Here is an 18,347-nt window from a genome sequence, read left to right as displayed (position 1 = left end):
ACATAAATTTCAGCTGATTAACCAAAGAAAGTGAGGTAAATGATTTGCCGAGCTATGTACAGTAGTGCTCTTGTGAATCAATGGAACACTACTGATTCACCTGGCATATTAGATCATCTTATGCTGATAACCCAATGTTTAAAATTAGCAGTGATTTACCAACCATTGTTCTCCTTTTGCCCTTCATTATTGCTTCTGATAAACTGAAAAAAGAATAAAAAATCTGTTACAAAAAAATCTTAGTTTTATTACCATTACCAAATGGCTCTGTGTAATGCTTATAGTGAGGTTGGAGAGGCTTTTATCCCAGAAACACCACAGCATAATATAAAGAACAAAGAAACAAAAGCCTAGCCTAGTATATTTGACATAAAAGTCTCATAAACTTTGGAGCTTTCAGAAGACTGCGTAATTATGATATATGGCAAGACTGATGAAAATTGAGAATTCTGAATGGTAAAATGTAAAAAGAAGACCAGTGAAAGAAAAAATAGCAAAGTGTTTATCCAGAAAATACAACCCAGCATAATTTATAGCAATGCAAGGCAGGCTGTTTGTAGCATAATTGCACCATTCTATCTAAGCCCAATTTAGTCTTATTGTCTTGTCATTCCACCTTGTTCCTTCATATGCTCTAGTTGTTTTGCTTCACCTACTGAAACAGTGAACAGGTGGCTGCTTCCTCACAGGGAACCAGTTCCACTATCCACCCCCAAATGACCAAGCATGTCACTTCTGTGATATGCAGAGCATCTTGCTGTGTTTATCAACAGGAAGTAGTAAAATGGCTTTCAAAGGTTCTGCAAGTGTGTGCAAGAAGCTTTATTGAAATAATTTACCTCTAAAAGGCAGTGACAAACATTTAAAGAAAAATAAAGAGTGTTTTCTGTTACTATACCTTTCTCAGGTTTTCAAGTAGAAAAGAACACCAGTGTGATTTATGGCATGCTAATTAGTTATGACCTATTCATTACTTTTATTCTCAAAGAGAAATCATTTAAATCAACTGGAGCTATTCATTTCAAAATGATTGCAAAGCCATAACCTTACTGATGTTATCAATGTTATCAACAATAGACTTAAATTGGACACATTGAGTGAAAATAAATCTGAATTATAATCTTAAAAGCAGAAAACATGGAATATAAATGTTATCACCTTTTGTTCTGACTGTTCTCAAGCCAGGGAGGTAATGACTGTAAAAATATGGTTAACAGCTGCATTTTGCACGAACATCATAGTCTATGAAATATAATATCGTTCTAGAAAGAATCAAACAGAATGCTGGCCTTCCTCTTGGAAGACTCAGTTACGAAACATTAAACTGTGAGCTCCTTAAAGGCTGAATTACACCGTATTCATCTTTGAATTCCAGTGCTTAGTACAGAACCTAGTATATAGCAGGTATTCAGTACATACTTGTTTAATGGATTAACAAATGAATGAAAGCTACCAAATGACTCTTATGAGTAATTAACATTCAAACAGAAAATACGGAATGTCTATAACACAAGCAATTGTCTTCCCATTGTTCACAAAATAATCTTCACTCAAATGTGTTCTAGAGAAGAATTAACTTAATCAGAATTTAACTTAGATTGGAATTTAGAATTAGGATTCAAAAAAGTTAAATTATTAGATGTGCTACTGAAATCAAGTGAAAATCATCTCCATTTTTGTAATTTTTTGAAAACACTATATTTCATGCCTAAAATATTAAATATTTATCCTAAATTGTTTATCTCTTCTGAAATGTATTAAATGTTCTCTTCTGCTATGTAAATGCCATGCAGCGCCTAGATACAAGGAGGCTTGATGCAGAGGTCTGTGTGGTCTTACAGCAGACTTGGTACCCGGAGTTTGAATGTTGTTAACTTCCCTTTTACACAGAGTCATAACCCTTTACTCACAGAACAAATTCAGAAACAAAACAGAGAGTTATCAGTGATAAATGATATTACAGTCAACTTATAACTTGCTTTCTACCATAAATCCTCCACTTCTTTCTCCATCTAGTGGTTTGCACAATGTGGTCCCTGCATGAGCATCACCTGGGAACTCAGAATTGCAAACCATAGGCTCCTTCCTATCCCACATCTACTGAATCAGAAACTCTGGTGTTAGGGCCTAGCAATCTGAGTTTTAACAAGATATCCAGGTGATTCCATTGTATGCTCACTTTTGAGAACCACTGCTCTATGATATCTAAGACTACTCAAAAAACATAAAAAATTACATAGAATAAAAATAAAATGTACTGTATTTCCATTCCATGAATTTCATCCTTAAATTCATAATATCTCTGATGGCTTAATTATGTGTCTTTCAAAATTTCCAAGGCCCAGTGGCCTGGAGATTGTCAAAATATCCTTTCCTAGGTAAGGGTTAAGTTGCTGTTTTTCTACCTTTGTGCTATTCCTGCGAGGCCTCCATGGATTATGGAGGAAGCGTGTACCTTGTTAGGGTATGCTTCTCTGGCCCATTTACCAAGTGGCTCAAAAGTTGTTAATGCTGGGTGACATCCAGAACACAAAAGGGCTCTGAACAGATCCAGGCTGCTATGCAGTCTGCTCTGCCTCTCGGGTTTCATGATGGAGTAGACCTCAGGAAACTTGAAGTGTCAGTGGCAGAGAGGGATGCTACAGGTGAGTCACAGTGCAGGCCTTTAGGATTTGGGCTCAAGGCCTGACTATCCTTGGTGAATGTCTACTCTGCTTTTGAGACACAGATTTTGGTCTACTACAGGGACTTAATAGATAGTTCACTGTGAACTGTGTATTGTTTGCCCCCAAAAGTCACAGTTAGGTGTGCACCACAGTACTCCATTATCAAATGGAAGTGGTATTTACCAGATTGGACTCAGGTACACCTTGAAGGCACAGGTAAGTTACATGAATAGGTGTCCCAAATGTGTATGGCTCCTACTCCTGCTACACTGCTTTTTCTCTCTCAGCTTGCACTTAAGGCCTCACTAGAGTACCCTATGATGATCTAAGGGTGAAAAAACTCTTGCTTAGTTTATGAATGGATCTGCATGATATGCAGGTACCATCTGAGATGGGCAGCTGCAATGCTGTAGCCCCACACCTACAGGGTCTTCCTGATGACAATTGCAAAGGAAAATCTTCCCAGTGGACAGAACGTGGATGAATGCACCTGGTTGTTCATTTTGCCTGGGAGGAGAGAGAGCCAAAGATGGGGGACTATAATGATTCATGAGCTGAAGCCAATAGCTTGGCTGTATTTGAAGAAACGTGATTGGAATATTGGTGACAAGGAGATCTAGGGAAGGAGCATGTGGGTAGACCTCACTGAATGGTCATAGAATATAAAGATATTGGTGTCCTTTGTGAATGATTGTCAACAAGTGGTTTCAGTAGACCAATACTTTAATGATGAAAATAGAATGCCCTGTTCTGTTGATGGCAGCTAGTCTCTTTCCCCAGCCATTACTATCATATCCAAGTATCAGCTGGTGACAAAGTGGCTAAGGTGACAGTGATGCAGAATACGTATATGCTGAAAAACACTGACCACCACTCACCTGGACTGATTTGGATACAGCCCCTGCTAACACTGAAACATTTCCTGGGTGATCAGCCAGCTGCCTGGTTGTTTTCACTGGGCCACTTCCGTCATGGAAGGGCAGAGTTTTGTTCTTAGTGGAATACTTACTCACTACAGGTATTGATTTGCTTTACCTGATTACAGAGATTTTGCAAAATTACCATCCATGAACTTATAAAATGCCCTTTCAAATATCATGGCATTATACTTAGCATTGTTTCTGACCATGGACCTCATCTCAGAGCAAATGAAATGTGACAATTGGTTTATGCTCATGAAAACTCTAAAACAATAGCACCCAGAGTTTATATATGTATGGCTTTGTACGTTTGATATTTCTTATTTTTTTAATCCTATAAGCTATAAAGTAGGCCCAAGATTATAATCTATTTAACAAAGATATGGTAAAACTAAAACAAAAATATAAGTGTAACATTTTCCAGTTTCAGCTTTCTGCATATGGCTAGTCAGCTTTTCTAGCACCATTTCTTAAACAGGGAATCCTTTCCCCATTGCTCGTTTTTGTCAGCTTTGTTGAAGACCAGATTGTTGTAGATGTGTGGTGTTATTTCTGAGGTCTCTGTTCTGTTCCATTGGTCTATATGTCTATTTTGGCACCAGTACCTTGCTGTTTTGGTTGCTGTAGCCTTGTAGCAGACTTTGAAGTCAGGTAGCAGGGTGCCTCCAGCTTTGTTCTTTTGGCTTAGGATTGTCTTGGCTATATGAGCTTTTTTTGGTTCCATATGAAATTTAAAATAGTTTTTTCTAATTCTGTGAAGAATACCAATGGCAGTTTGATGGAAATAGCATTGAATCTATAAATTACTTTGGGCTGAAACTGGACCCCTTCCTCATACCTTATACAAAATTAATTCAAGATGGATTAAAGACTTAAATGTAAAACCCAAACCATAAAAACCTTAGAAGAAAACGTAGGCAGTACCATTCAGGAAATAGGCATGGGCATAGACTTCAAGACAAAAATGCCAAAAGTAATTGCAATAAAAGCCAAAATTGACAAATGGGACCTAATTAAACTAAAGAGCTTCTTCACAGCAAAAGAAACCAGCATCAAAGTAAACAGGCAACCTACAGAACTGCAGAAAATGTTTGCAATCTACCCATCTGACAAAGGGATAATATCCACAATCTACAAGGAACTTAAACAAATTTACAAACAAAACAAAACAAAACAACCCCCTCAAAAAGTGGTAAAAGGATATGAACAGATGCTTCTCAAAAAAGCATTGGCCATTTACGTGGCCAATAAACATATGAAAAAAAGCTCATTATCACTGATCATTAGAGACATACAAATCAAAACCATAGTGAGATACCATCTCACATCAGTCAGAAGGGTGATTATTAAAAAATCAAGAAACAATATATGTTATTGAGGCTGTGGAGAAATAGGAACCTTTTTTACACTGTTGGCACATGTATCTTGGAAGTTAAAGTAAAATAAATAAATAAACGAAATAAAATAAAAAATAGTACTGTGGTACCTTCCATGGTAAAATATAGAAAACCATGAATTCGTAGAAATATAAATCAACAGATAAAAGTTTGATGAGGAAAAAGAAAAAAAAAAAGAATGTTTTCCACAATGATTAGTGAACTTTAAAGTCGCAAAAGTGTGATTTTTATTAACCAATTAACGTATATTATTTGCTTATATTATCTGACAAACATGACATTAAGCACTTTTCACATATACATTTATGCTCATCATAGCATTATGGTCTATGTGGGAACTTACTCAGAGAGTTTAAGAAACTGTCAAATGAGTCACAGCTAGTAAATGATAGCATCAGGTTTTGACCTAAGCAATATTTCTTTGGACTATTTTTAACACAACATGTGTATTAGTCCATTCTCACACTTACTGCTATAAGTAACTGTCTGAGACTGGATAAGTTATAAAGAAAAGGAGTTTAATTGACTCACAGTTCCACAAGGCTGGCGAAACCTCAGGAAACTTACAATCATGGCAGAAGGTACCTCTTCACAGGGGGCAGGAAAGAGAATGCGTGCCAGCAGGGGATATGCCAGATGCTTATAAGACCATCAGATCTCAAGAGACTGAGTCATTATCATGAGAACAGAATGGGGGAAAAAATGCCCCCTTGATTCAATTATCTTCACCTGGTCCTGCCCTTGACATGTGGGGATTACAATTCAAGGAGCTATTTGGGTGAGGACACAGACACAAACCATATCAATCTGATTCTATTTTCTAAGCATATTATAAAACTCTGTTACCTTATGAAGGCATTTGTCATCTTCAGAGGAATCAATGTCAGAAAGTGTAACCTTGAATAAGAAGAAACTCAAATTTTTCTTTGTTTTGTTAAAAAAGAACAATCATAATTTTATATTATGAAAACATTGAGAATCTTCACAGTAATAAATAATTGTCATTTACAAAGTCAATAATACTTAAGTACCACAAAAAGGATATTTAATACTCAACTAAGGACATTTTATTTTTTTTTTTTCCTCAAAAATATACCAATCCTTATGTTTTTACATTTAGGGCTCTAATATATATTGTTTAACCATTTAAAAGGAATCTGAATGACATCCCACGAATGAGGCGTGAAGAAGAGACATTTCAAGTCAGAAGTAAACTCACTGGGAAACATATTAAATTTCCCTTGGCCAGTTTGCTAAGAACTGTTTCAGTGGAATGCTGAGTTAAAACCTATTTGTAATAGTTTCAAAGGTGACTAAAATGTGAAGATTTGAAAACATGCCGTAATTACAACTACGTAGAAAAGATTGAGATTGCAGGGAACAGACATTTCAGGCTGAAGCTACCGAAATAAGTGGAATTAAAGGAGGGATTTTATTTTTAATTTTAAGATGTAGGTTGGGCATGGTGACTCACGCCTGTACTCCCAGCACTTTGGGAGGCCGAGGCGGGCAGATCATGAGGTCAGGAGTTGGAGACCAGCCTGACCACCATGGTGAAACCTCGTCTCTACTAAAAATACAAAAATTAGCTGGGCATGGTGGTGTGTACCACCTGTAATCCCAGTTCCTCAGGAGGCTGAGGCAGGAGAATCGGTTCAACCTGGGAGGCAGAGGTTGCAGTGAGTCGAGATCGCACCACTGCAGTCCAGCCTGGGTGACAGAGTGAGGCCCCATCTAAAAAAAAGAAAAAAAAGGAAGAAAAATATGTAACCATATTTGTATTCTAATGGAAATGGACAAATAGAGCAGAGAGAGACAAACTGTTGATACTTGAATAAGTAAGATGTAATTTCAGGAGCAGAGTCCTTAAGCAGGTGGGAAAAAAATGGAGTCCAATGTAAAAGTGAAGGATTTTTGGCTAAGATGGGAGCATATACATTTCTTCATAGTAAGAAGGGTTATGGGAATAAATGCAGCTAGTTTGGTAGATTTTCTTAATAGATAAATAATTTTGTTCTTAATGCTGCTATAGTAGTAAAGTAAAGCCAAGCTTATTAAATACAGTAATAAAGGACATTTGCTGAAAGTTTGGAGAGAAAAAAGATATAAACAGCAAATTCAGACAAATGATGACTCATAAGCAAGAGTCATGACTGAGCTGAGGTTTGGGGGTCACAAGTTGAAGGTGAACTCATCAGCATAGTTGTATGTTTTCTCTGAGTCATATTTTGCTACTTGGGGAAGCAGATAGAAATTTAGTTGAATTATGGTTAAGATTTTTCAGACATGTTGTAAGAAGGAGAGAAAGGCAAAAACGTTGGGGAGTCTCTAAATAGTGATTATACTGATGTATCATGGAATCTAAGTTGTTTAAGGATGGAATTAAGGAATAACATGCTATGGGCACTTGAAGGTAAAGGATTGAGGACTGGGAGTCTTCAGCTTAGTCTGGAATAGCATAACTATGGTAAGTGGGCTGAAAAAATGGGATATAGAGTTATAAAATGGAGACTCTGGAGACTGTACAGTCATAGGCAATCATACAGTTTAGGGAATGGGCACCTGCAGACAAATGCACAAATAGCTGAGAGGGAAGCAGCATAGCACTGAAAGCCAGGGTATGGAATTAATCTTCTGTGTGAATGCTGAAGCGTAAGACTTACAGAAATAGTGCAGAGAAACACTGTTAGTCAAATACTAAAACGCTGAGTAAATGAGCAAGAGTGACCAGGTTGATGTCATCAGTATGCAAATAAGCAATGCAATCTGATGAAATGCCTGGCAAAGGAGCAGTGGTTTATGAGGAAGTGGAGATCAGGAAAAGCAAGGAGGAGCAAGGTGACAGAATGGGTCAGATTAGGCATTACAGTTGGTTAGGGCAAACCATGAGAAAATGTAATGTAAAGTTGGCCACCACTTGGTATGAGGCATCAGTGACATCATCTTGGGATGGTGTCTCTGAGGATAAGGGGGAGAATAATACATCTATTGGCTCTAGTCTCCAGGTTGTCAGAGATTTGCCTCATGGACAATTAATTCCATAGCATTTGTGGGTGCATCACCTCAATAGGAAATTTCCAGGCAAAAGAAAAACGAGGAGTGATATGGGATGCAGGTTTAAGATGAAGAGCTGGTCACTTGTGTTTGCATAAATTTGTTTCAAACTCCAGAAACTTGACCACTGCAGTATTGGCTGAAGCTGGGAGAAGTGACCAAAAAGATGAAATTAAGAGAATCTGAAGTAGCTTTTAAGAGTTGTCTGGTGTACACACACACACGTGCCAAAGCACACTTTTTCTCGAAAAAATGCTTCCTGTTAGAAATAGGGCTACTTTTATAACTAATATATTGGGATATCTGTACTCATAAACATAAAATATATTTTATTTAGTAACATGCATCTTGTACATATTTATATCTTTCAACTTATTAATTACATGTTACTCAACTAAGGATTTATTTCTTATAGTGTTTACACCCTGAAATATAAAAATGGTTTAAAATCATATCATAAAAAATTTTTGGATTAGTTGACAAAAACCTGAAGAGATAGTTGTTGATCTGCCATTATCTCACCATCTAACTTTGGAGAAGTGCAACTGGCAATAAAAGAACCTACTGTATCTATATGGTAGGTGCATTCTCATTTTTAAAAAGGCATAAAATTGACTGTTGTCATTATTATATATGCATTATTCTTTGCCTTGCCAACTCATAGGCATTTAGACTGGGGTTCTCATGCTGCAAATGACACTTTTCTAAAATAGATCTTCATATTGATCTTCCTTTAGAAAATAATACTATATTCTTATTATGATATCACCACTTGCTCCATTGAATTCATACATTATATACTGTAACACACAAGTGTAGAATAATTTTGAAAATCTGGTTTGGTTTTTAAATAGCATAACAATTCTTGTATTCTGTCACGACATTTCTTTCAAGGGAAGTTTCTTCGCTTGTTCAATTGACCCTTCTTGCACTACTGATTTTCCTTCATACTGGAGGAAAATCAATAGCTTTCCTTCTTCTTTTTTCCACATATTAGGAAATAATACGTAGCAAGGCCCAAATTGAACATTTTAAAAAATAAAAGATAATATCACATTTCAAAAGCATATAACTTTGTGCATGTTGCTATCCATCACTGAGAAATGTAACAGATTACATTTTGCTTCATTTTCTCATCATTTTTCTATGTGTACTAGCAATTACACAGTTAAAAATAAAAATGAAATCCCTTAAACATTTTCACATTATCCATTGTACTACTGTTATTTTCTTCCTTAAATACTCAAAATAACTTGTTGAAAACACAAATATTATAAGTACCAGTTACACCCATTAAATTTATAAAATGAGAATGTATAGCCCAGAAACAGCACCTGAAAAACTCTACTGACTCCCCTTCCCCACCTATTCATGGAGGTAGGACTGAAGTACATGCCAGCCAAATGGCTCTTTTTGGAGAAGTAGTTTTTGGAAAGGCAAGAAGCCTGAAATTATATTAAAGCAATTAATAAAACTACAGTCAAGTTTATGATAAAATCCATTAGGAAAATAAAAACAAAGATCAAGTCCAAATATCCAGATGCAGGATCTGAGACACACAAGGCACACAGAAATGAGTTTTAAGGATGGGGCATGTGTAAAAGAATAGGACAAGAGTCAGATTAAGTCAACTAAAAGTGAGGTCCAGAGCAATCACCACCAACAGTGCTAGCCTGGAGAGCACAGTTCAGACAGGACTGAGTGAAGTGACTAGCAGGGAGAAGTACTCTTGGCAATGGAGTAATGCAAGACTTCTCTTCAAGAGTTCACAGGCAGGGCATGGTGGCTCATGCCTGTAATCCCAGCACTTTCGGAGGCCAAAACAGGCTGATCACCTGAGGCCAGGAGTTCGAGACCAGACTGGCCAACATGGTGAAACACTGTCTCTACTAAAAATACAAAAAAAAATTTAGCCAGGCATGGTGGCATGTATCTGTTATCCCTGCTACTCAGGAGGCTGAGGCAGGAGAATTGCTTGAACCTGGAAGGCAGAGGTTGCAGTAAACCGAGCTCGTGCCATTGCACTTAAGCCTGGGCAACAAGAGCAAAACTCTATTTCAAAACAAAACAAAATAAAACAAGCAAACAAAAACAAAGAGTTCACAATCTGCTGGGAAACACAAACAAAAATAGTCTAAAATGCTATTATATAGCAACATAGAAAATGAATACTTAGGATGGGCCACCTAAAAAAAATGTGTTGAATGTGGTAGGATTTATGTTTGGGTTTTGTATAATAGGGAGTCTGTTTTCTCCCATGTTTCTTTGCATTTCTTTTCATTGAGGTAAAATTCACATAGAATAAAATTGATTATTTAAAGTATATAACTCAGGGGCATTTAGTAAATTCACAACATTGTGCAAATATTACTTCTATCTAGTTCCAAGACATTTTATTACTTTCTTTTGTGTATGTATGGTAAGCACACCTAAAGTCTACTCTCTCCAGAAATTTCCAGTATACAGAACAGTATTATGAACTAGAGTCCTCATGCTGTACCATAGATCTCTAGACTAATTCATCCTCTGTAACTTCAAGTTTGTACTCTTTGATTCGCATCTCTTTATTTCTATGCCCTCTCCTCCCAAGTAACCACCATTCCACTCTTTGTTTGTACGTATTTGACTTAAGATCCCACATATAAGTCAGGTAATACAGTATCTGTCTTTCTGTTTATGGCTTATTTCACTTAGTGTAATACCTTCCAGGCTCAACAATGTTGTTGCAAATGTCAGTATGTCCTTTATTAAGACTGAATAGTATTATATTATGTACATATACTATAATTTATTTATCCATTCATCCATCTATGAACAGTTAGGGTTGTTTTCAAATCTTGGCTATTGTGAATAATACTACAATGAAAAGGGAAATTCAGGTATTTCTACAAGATGCTGATTTCACCTTCTATGGGTACATAACCAACGGTAGGACAGCTGGATCATACAGTAGTTCTATTTTTAATTTTTTGAGAAAACTCCATGCAGTTTTTCACAACAACTGTTCCAATTTACATTCCCAGCAGCAGTGGACAAGGGTTTCCTTCCCTCCACACCCTTGCTGACACCTCTCACATCTTGTCATTTTTATTATAGCCATCTTAACAGAAGTAAAGTGATATCTTACTGTGATTTTTATTTGCATTTTCCTGATAATTAGTGGTGTTTAATGCCTTTGCATATGTATGGTTATTTCCATGTCTTTCTTGGAAAAATGTCTATTCATATATTTTGCCCATTTTAAATTAGATTACATTTTTCCTTTCAAGTTGTGGGAATTCCTTATGTATTTTGCATATTAACTTCTTATCAGATATATAGCTTGCAAATATTCTCTCCGAGTCCATAGATTACCTTTTTATTGTGTTGATTATTTCCTCTGCTGTGCAAATGTTTTTTAGTTTAATAACTAATGTTTATGGATTGAAAGTTTTAATATTTTTAAAATGTCAAATACTGCCTAAAGCCATATACAGACTGAATGCAATCTCAGTCAAAATTTCAATGACATTTTTCACAGGAACAGAAAAAACATTCTAAAGTTATATGGAACCATGAAAGACTCAAATAACCAATGTGATCTTGAAAACTGAAAACAGAGTTTGGGGCATCATATTTCCTGATTTCAAATTACATGACAAAGCTACATTAAAAAGAACAATATGGTACTGGCATAAAAACAGACACATAGACCAATAGAACAAAGTAGAGAGCCCAAACATCAGCCCAAGCATACATGGTCAACTAATTTTGGCAAGGCCATGAAGAAGATACAATAGCATTAGGATAATTGGAAATTAGTACTCAAAAGAATGAAACTTAACTCTTATATAATACAAAAAAATCAACTCAAAATAAATTGATGATTTAAACATGAGATCTGAAGCAGTAAAATTTGTAGAAGAAAACATGGCAAAAATCTTCTTGATATTGATCTTAGCAATATTTTGTTTTAAATATGACACTGAAAGCTCAGGCAGCAAAAGCAAAATTAAGCAAGTGTGACTACATCAAAATAGGAAATGTTTTAGTAACAGAAAGTGTGTCTTTTTGGCAGAGTGTCACACAGAGATAACATCAGAGAGAAAGGTGAGATTATAGGATGAGGCAATTACATATTTTGATACGATAAAGAACGAAAATAACGAACAGAACATGCATAAGAAGGCTGATAGAGCTGGTGGTTATAGAATTCATGGACACCTGGAAGTTCAAGAAGAAAGACATGGAAACCTATAAGTTTGAATTTTGCAGATAAATAGAGGAAGATATTGACTAATTAATACTGAGACCTGAGGAAGAGACTTCATATTGTATCTTCTCTTTATAATTCATTTGTATTCATTTGTATTGTCTAAAATGGCCTTTCCCAATTTCAAAACTAACGTGTTAGGTAACCTCCCACAATTTTGTAAAGTATCCGTGTGTGTGTGTGTGTGTGTGTGTGTGTGTGGAGAGAGACAGAAAGCAACAGGAAAAAAAAAAAAAAAAAAAAAAAAAGGAGGAAGAGACCGGAAGAAGAAAATGAGGAATGGAAAGAGGAAGAGGTAGAGGAAGGAGAAGACAGCAGTGGCGAAAAAGAGAATGCCAAATGATTCTGCCACGTTGGAAGACAACTTTGCCGTTCCTTATAGAGCTTACCACCTGATGCAACAGTTATGCTACTAAGCATTACCCATTGATTTGAAAGCTTATGTAAGGTCGGAATATTTTTGTTGCAGCTTTATTTCTAACTGCCTTCAGAAGATGAATGAATAAATAAATCGGGGTATACCACAGAATGGCATATTATTAGGAAACAAATCACCTATCAAACCACCAGGAGACATAGATGAATCTAAAATGCATATTGTTAAGTGAAGGAAACAGGCTATCTACTGTAGGATTCCAATTATGTGACAATTGGGAAAGGGCAAAACGGTAGAGACAGTGAAAAGATCAGTGGTTTACAGGGGTTCAGGAATGAGGTAAGTTAAATAAGAGAAGCACAGGGAATATTTTTGGGTGGTGAAACTCCTCTGTGTGACACTGTAATGATGGTTCCATGATATTATGCATTTGTCAAGACCCATAGAGCACTACAACACAAAGCACTCATATGACTGTATGCAAATTAAAACAAACATGTGTTAAAGAGGTCAGAGCATTCAACTAAGTGTGGGGCTGTATATGCAGGGGACCTATAAGGCTAAGTAAGTTTTTGTTTCCATGAAGCCAGCCCACTCCTGTTTCACTTGTCAATGTTTGCCTCTTAACATTTGCCCCTGAGCTTTTTGCTGGATGTAACCAACCTCTCTGAGCAAACCAAGGTCTCTGTGTGTCCTGCAGGGTTGGGGCAGACACTGCACAGCTGTGACAGCTCCTCCATGGGAATAGTTCAGGCTGAAGTGAAGATTGGCTTTTGCATCCAGGACAGAGGGAGGCAAGCAGGCAAGTTCAGGAATGAGGCACTGACTGCAGCTGACACATGGTAACCATGGGGTAGTGAGAACCATCACTAGGGGTATTCCAGCCTGAAGGCAAGGAAAACTCCTGAAATTTGGAAAGAAGGCAGGACTGAGCAGATGTGGAAAGTCATATGAACAAGAGGGTCCCACACTCACAGGAAGACAGTGCCTTTCTCCACCATTTCAGCTGTCATGCTCCAGAGCTTCTGCAACTCTGTTCTGCAGCTTTTATAGTATAAGCAGCATTTAACACAACAAGATTTATGAGAATAATTTTTGAGACTTGTTTGTTTTTCCTTGTATTACCAAATGTGTCTGATGGTGACCTAAAGATTTTCCTGTGACTCTACTTCACAGACAGACACAAATACAGGCCTACACTTTTAGTCCTGAGAGGATGCCAATGGCCTTTCCCTGCACACCATGGTCCCACCTTCTCTTGACTGAACAGGGAGAGATGGAATCACCAAACTAAAGCAACCTAGATTAGTCTGCCCATGAGGAAAAGCAATTCTGAGAACTTGAGAACTTCCAGAAGTCCCCTCATACCACTAGGGAAGACAATACTAACAATAAAAGGGAATATTTTTAAGTGTAACTAGACTTTCCTCAACTAAGAGAGTCTTTGAAATGCACAAAATGGAGCTACGGAAATGTTCCCTTCAGTTGATCAATTTTTCTGAAATGTTCATTTGGACCTTATACATTGTGGTACAACAGTTAATCCTGAGATCACAAGGAGAAACTACAGTTTCTTCCCTCTCATATAACTTTCCTGGAAACATAAAACAAGCAAACAAATGCAAGTCAGTGTGGTTTTTTTCCAGTCTGGGGGAACCTCACTGCTATTAGTGCACTGGCTGGGGACTTTACCTGCCTTCCCTATATGAAGCTTTTGCAGTCAGATCCAGGAAACAAGAGAAATGGGCAGTGGGTCCCAGTCAGAATGAATTCAGAAAGTTTTCCAGGGTATGAAGTCAGTACTGGGCTGAATGCTAAGCTTGCTTGCATTTGATCATGGTGTCATTTTATCTGTGACAGACAACACTAGAAATAGAGATGATTTCCGAGTGAAGCCAATGATTCTTCAATCACAAACTTGCCTAAGAATACTAAGAACTTGAACAATGATTCTGGCGGCACATGGGCCAATAGAAGTTGCGTCCTGTCAGCAGCTGCAACTTGTGACACAAAGAGGGGCAGGCCACCGCAGAAGGACCAATTGAAGTACAAGGGCAGAGGCCTCAGACATCCCCAAAGCACACAAAAGCAGCAATAGCAAAAAAAAAAAAAAAAAAAAAAAAAAAAAAAAAAAAAAAAAAATTCTATGTATTCAAATATTAAGTATTTTTATTATAATAATCTTGTTACAGTAATTTTAAAATACCCAGAAAGCCTGGGGCTGCCTCTAGCCAGGTAGAAAGGGCAGCGAGCACAAAGAGGCAGGGACCCAGCTGTGACACTTGAGGACACTCAGGCTCTCAGGGTTCCTTATGCTCCTGGGGCTATTTTCAACTCCAATGTGAAGTCAGCCTAGCTTTAAATGTGGGCAAATATGAGCATGAATTAAACATGAAGAGGCAAAGAGATATATTTAAGAAGAAAGAGGATGGCTTGAAATTTATCCAGCCATATTTTTGAAAAATAACAAAATATTAACACTTTTCAGGATTGTCAGAAGAAGCTAGTTTGAGAATGGGAATAGCCGCCCTCAAGTGAATTTCCATTATTTTCCTTACTACTGCCTTTCTCCATTTCTTCATGTATAACCTGTACCCTTATTGGGCTTTATTCAGGATTTGCTGTGCATGATACTTTGAAATCTTTGCACAGCAGTGGTGTGAAAGCATGCAGAGCGGCCCCTGACACTTGGAAATTCTAAGAAGGGAATAAATGATCCCCTCTTGCACAGCAACAGCTTGGCCACTGATGGCTAGCCCAGAATAATTCTGGAAGTTTCAGCTTCCATCCTTTGCTCTCTGTGCCCTTCAATTGATTCTTCCACAAGTGCTTCCAAATTAAGAATTGAAAAACCAGGGAATCACAGGACTCAAAGAAATATTAATATTCATCTAGTCTGGAGGTTTGGGGAATGGGAATGGATTTAGAAGAAATGAAGGCAGTGACAGAGCAGCCAGGTTCTAGATCACTCACTGCTGCTTCCATTAAAATGCTTCTGTTCCCCAGTCTGTTGGACTCCCCTATAAGGTTTTATGTGAAGCACATATTTAACTACGAAAAAAGGTCTAGCAATGAAAAATAACTTGAAAACTTTGGATATATAATGGCATGTATAATGCATTAGAAAGGGTTCTTTTTGCTTTGTAGAAAATGTGCTTTGGAAATTTCTGAGTTTACATGACTGATGAAAATACACTGTTTAATTTAAAGATAATTGTTTAATGCTTTTACACTGTTGGTGGGAGTGTAGATTATTTCAACCATTGTGGAAGACAGTGTGGTGATTCCTCAAGGATCTAGAACCAGAAATACCATTTGACCCAACAATCCCATTACTGGGTGTATCCCCAAAGGATTACAAATCATTCTACTGTAGAGACACATGCACACATATGTGTATTGCAGCACTATTCACAATAGCAAAGACTTGGAACCAACCAAAACATCCATTAGTGATAGATTGCATAAAGAAAATGTGGTACATATACATCATGGAATACTGTGCAGGCATAAAAAAAGAATGAGTTCATGCCCTTTGCAGGGACATGGATGAAGCTGGAAGCCATCATTCTCAGCAAACTAACACAAGAACAGAAAACCAAACACCACATGTTCTCACGTGTGAGAGCTCAATAACAAGAACACGTGGACACAGGGAGGGGAACATCACACACCAGGGCCTGTTGGGAGTTGGGGTTGGGGCCAAGGGGATGGAGAGCATTAAGACAAATACCTACTGCATGCGGGGCTTAAAAGCTAGATGATGGGTTGATGGGTGCAGCAAACCACCATGGTACATGTATACCTACGGAACAAAACTGCATGTTCTGTACATGTATCACAGAACTTAAAGTAAAATTTTTTAAGAAGATAATTGTTTAAAAATCTACCTGAATAATTTTAGGGTCAGATTGGGTGAGGGAAATCAATCTATGAGCAACCCATTCCCATGTACATTCCACAGCAAGAAACAGCACAATGTGGCTTCCACGTCTAACAGAATAGGTAGCAAACAGGACAACTTTGAGGCCTAATTGCCTAATCCCCAGTGCCTCTGAACTTGCCATAGTCCTTGAAAACCCAGCCTAGAAATCTCTTATAATAGACAATCTGCGTGGCTACATAGTTATAAAATTTCATGGTTTTTATAACACATGATACACTCAAAGATTCTCGCCACTTCTATACTACATTTAAGTATAATTGAATACATAAATATGCACACAATATACTTTTCAGTACTGGCACTCATTGAAACTTAACAGATATCAGTGAGTTTGATGATTCTTACTAAAACCATACTATAAGTCCTTGGACTGCCAGGACATAAGCTGTCAAAAATGCTGTGACAGCTTATTATAAAAACAGATTTAGTGACTTCAATCCTAACCTTTTCTAGCCAGGTTCACGTCCTTCCAACAAATAGTGTATGATTCCTTCCTAAAGTAACACTTATTCTACTACAAGGTCATTGATCCACCTGCATCATACATGCTGACTCACACTCCCTTCCTGAAGGAATTTGATTCATTGTACTAATTTCACCTCATTCACTCATTCCTCCGAACAAACAAAAGAGAACGTAACAGTCCATAGTCAGTCTGCCAAGCACCGCCCCCTGCCCCCTGCTTGTTAAGTGTCTACTTCTTAGGAAATCACACCTCACTGAAATGTGTAACTCCAGTTACCATCTTCATGAGGAGACACTGACCCTTCACCTAATAAAGGGTGTTTTAGAAAAAGTCAATTATTTTTCTCATTCCTATAAATAGTATTTATTAAAGAAACAACACAAATCAACATAGCTGTTTAAATAAATATTATGGAAAGACACATCTAAATGCTGTGTAACTGCAATTAAACGTTGAGATATTTCTGAATATTTCTACTCCTTCCATAACAAGAGGTTTTGTTTTCTATGCCAATTTTCAAGAACAGAGAAAGAGGCTTCAGAAAGATTAATATCAAAGAAAACAATTGTCTCCTAGAAGTGTAGACAAATACGGTTGATTTTTTTCCACTAATTTACGCATGATACATTACTGCAAAGTAATGGTCTTACTTGAATTCAGGTAGAGCAATATTTTTCTTTCGCTGGGGTCACTTCTTGGGCAATCTCAACATTCTGGAGAGCAGTCTAGATGCAGAAATTAAAAAAAATATATATAAGTCCTATGAGCATTCAAAAATAGAAGTGATGAAATCTACACACTGAAACGTATCTACTTTCCCCATGAGGAAGACAAGCCTGCTATTTACACTCAAATCATACACAATTTTCCACACTTTCTTGTCAATTTCTAGGAATAGCTCAAATCCCTGTAAATTATCAAGAGAGGAAGCGACGTAATATTTTCCAAATGACTAATGTCACAAGATTAAGTTCTGTAGAACACACTTTGGGGAAATTGACTTCAAAAGGAGTACCAGAGGATATTTGGCAATCTGCCCAAAATTTCATCTGCCAGTAGGTAGCACTTGGATCCAAATTTAGAATGAGACTCCAAGTTTAAATTAGTGATAATATGTAAAAGCCTTCATCATGAGGAATAGTCTATTGATTTAATGCCACGAAGTGATAACTTTTTTATGAAACTTAGCTATTAACTCAGTTTTATTGTGGGGAGGGGCAGGGTGATCCCTTAAAACATTGAAGGCTTGAACAACAGATTGCTAATTCCA

The 18,347-nt window shown here is 37.2% G+C and overlaps 1 protein-coding gene across 3 annotated transcripts in view; it reads right to left on the bottom strand.

The window, feature by feature from the left end:
• The window catches only part of SNTG1 (syntrophin gamma 1), a 906,932-nt gene that overhangs the window by 627,634 nt on the left and 260,951 nt on the right, over positions 1-18,347 (bottom strand). For all 3 annotated transcript variants that reach the window (XM_008000591.3, XM_073018076.1, XM_073018075.1), the window contains one exon: positions 17,728-17,802. The gene's annotated coding sequence lies outside the window, so the exon portion shown is untranslated. The remainder of the gene's footprint in view (positions 1-17,727; positions 17,803-18,347) is intronic.

This window comes from Chlorocebus sabaeus, chromosome 8, assembly GCF_047675955.1.
Source record: "Chlorocebus sabaeus isolate Y175 chromosome 8, mChlSab1.0.hap1, whole genome shotgun sequence".
NCBI lineage: Eukaryota > Metazoa > Chordata > Mammalia > Primates > Cercopithecidae > Chlorocebus > Chlorocebus sabaeus.
Note: the sequence above shows the minus strand (reverse complement) of the source record. Positions and strands in the feature narration are given on the sequence as shown.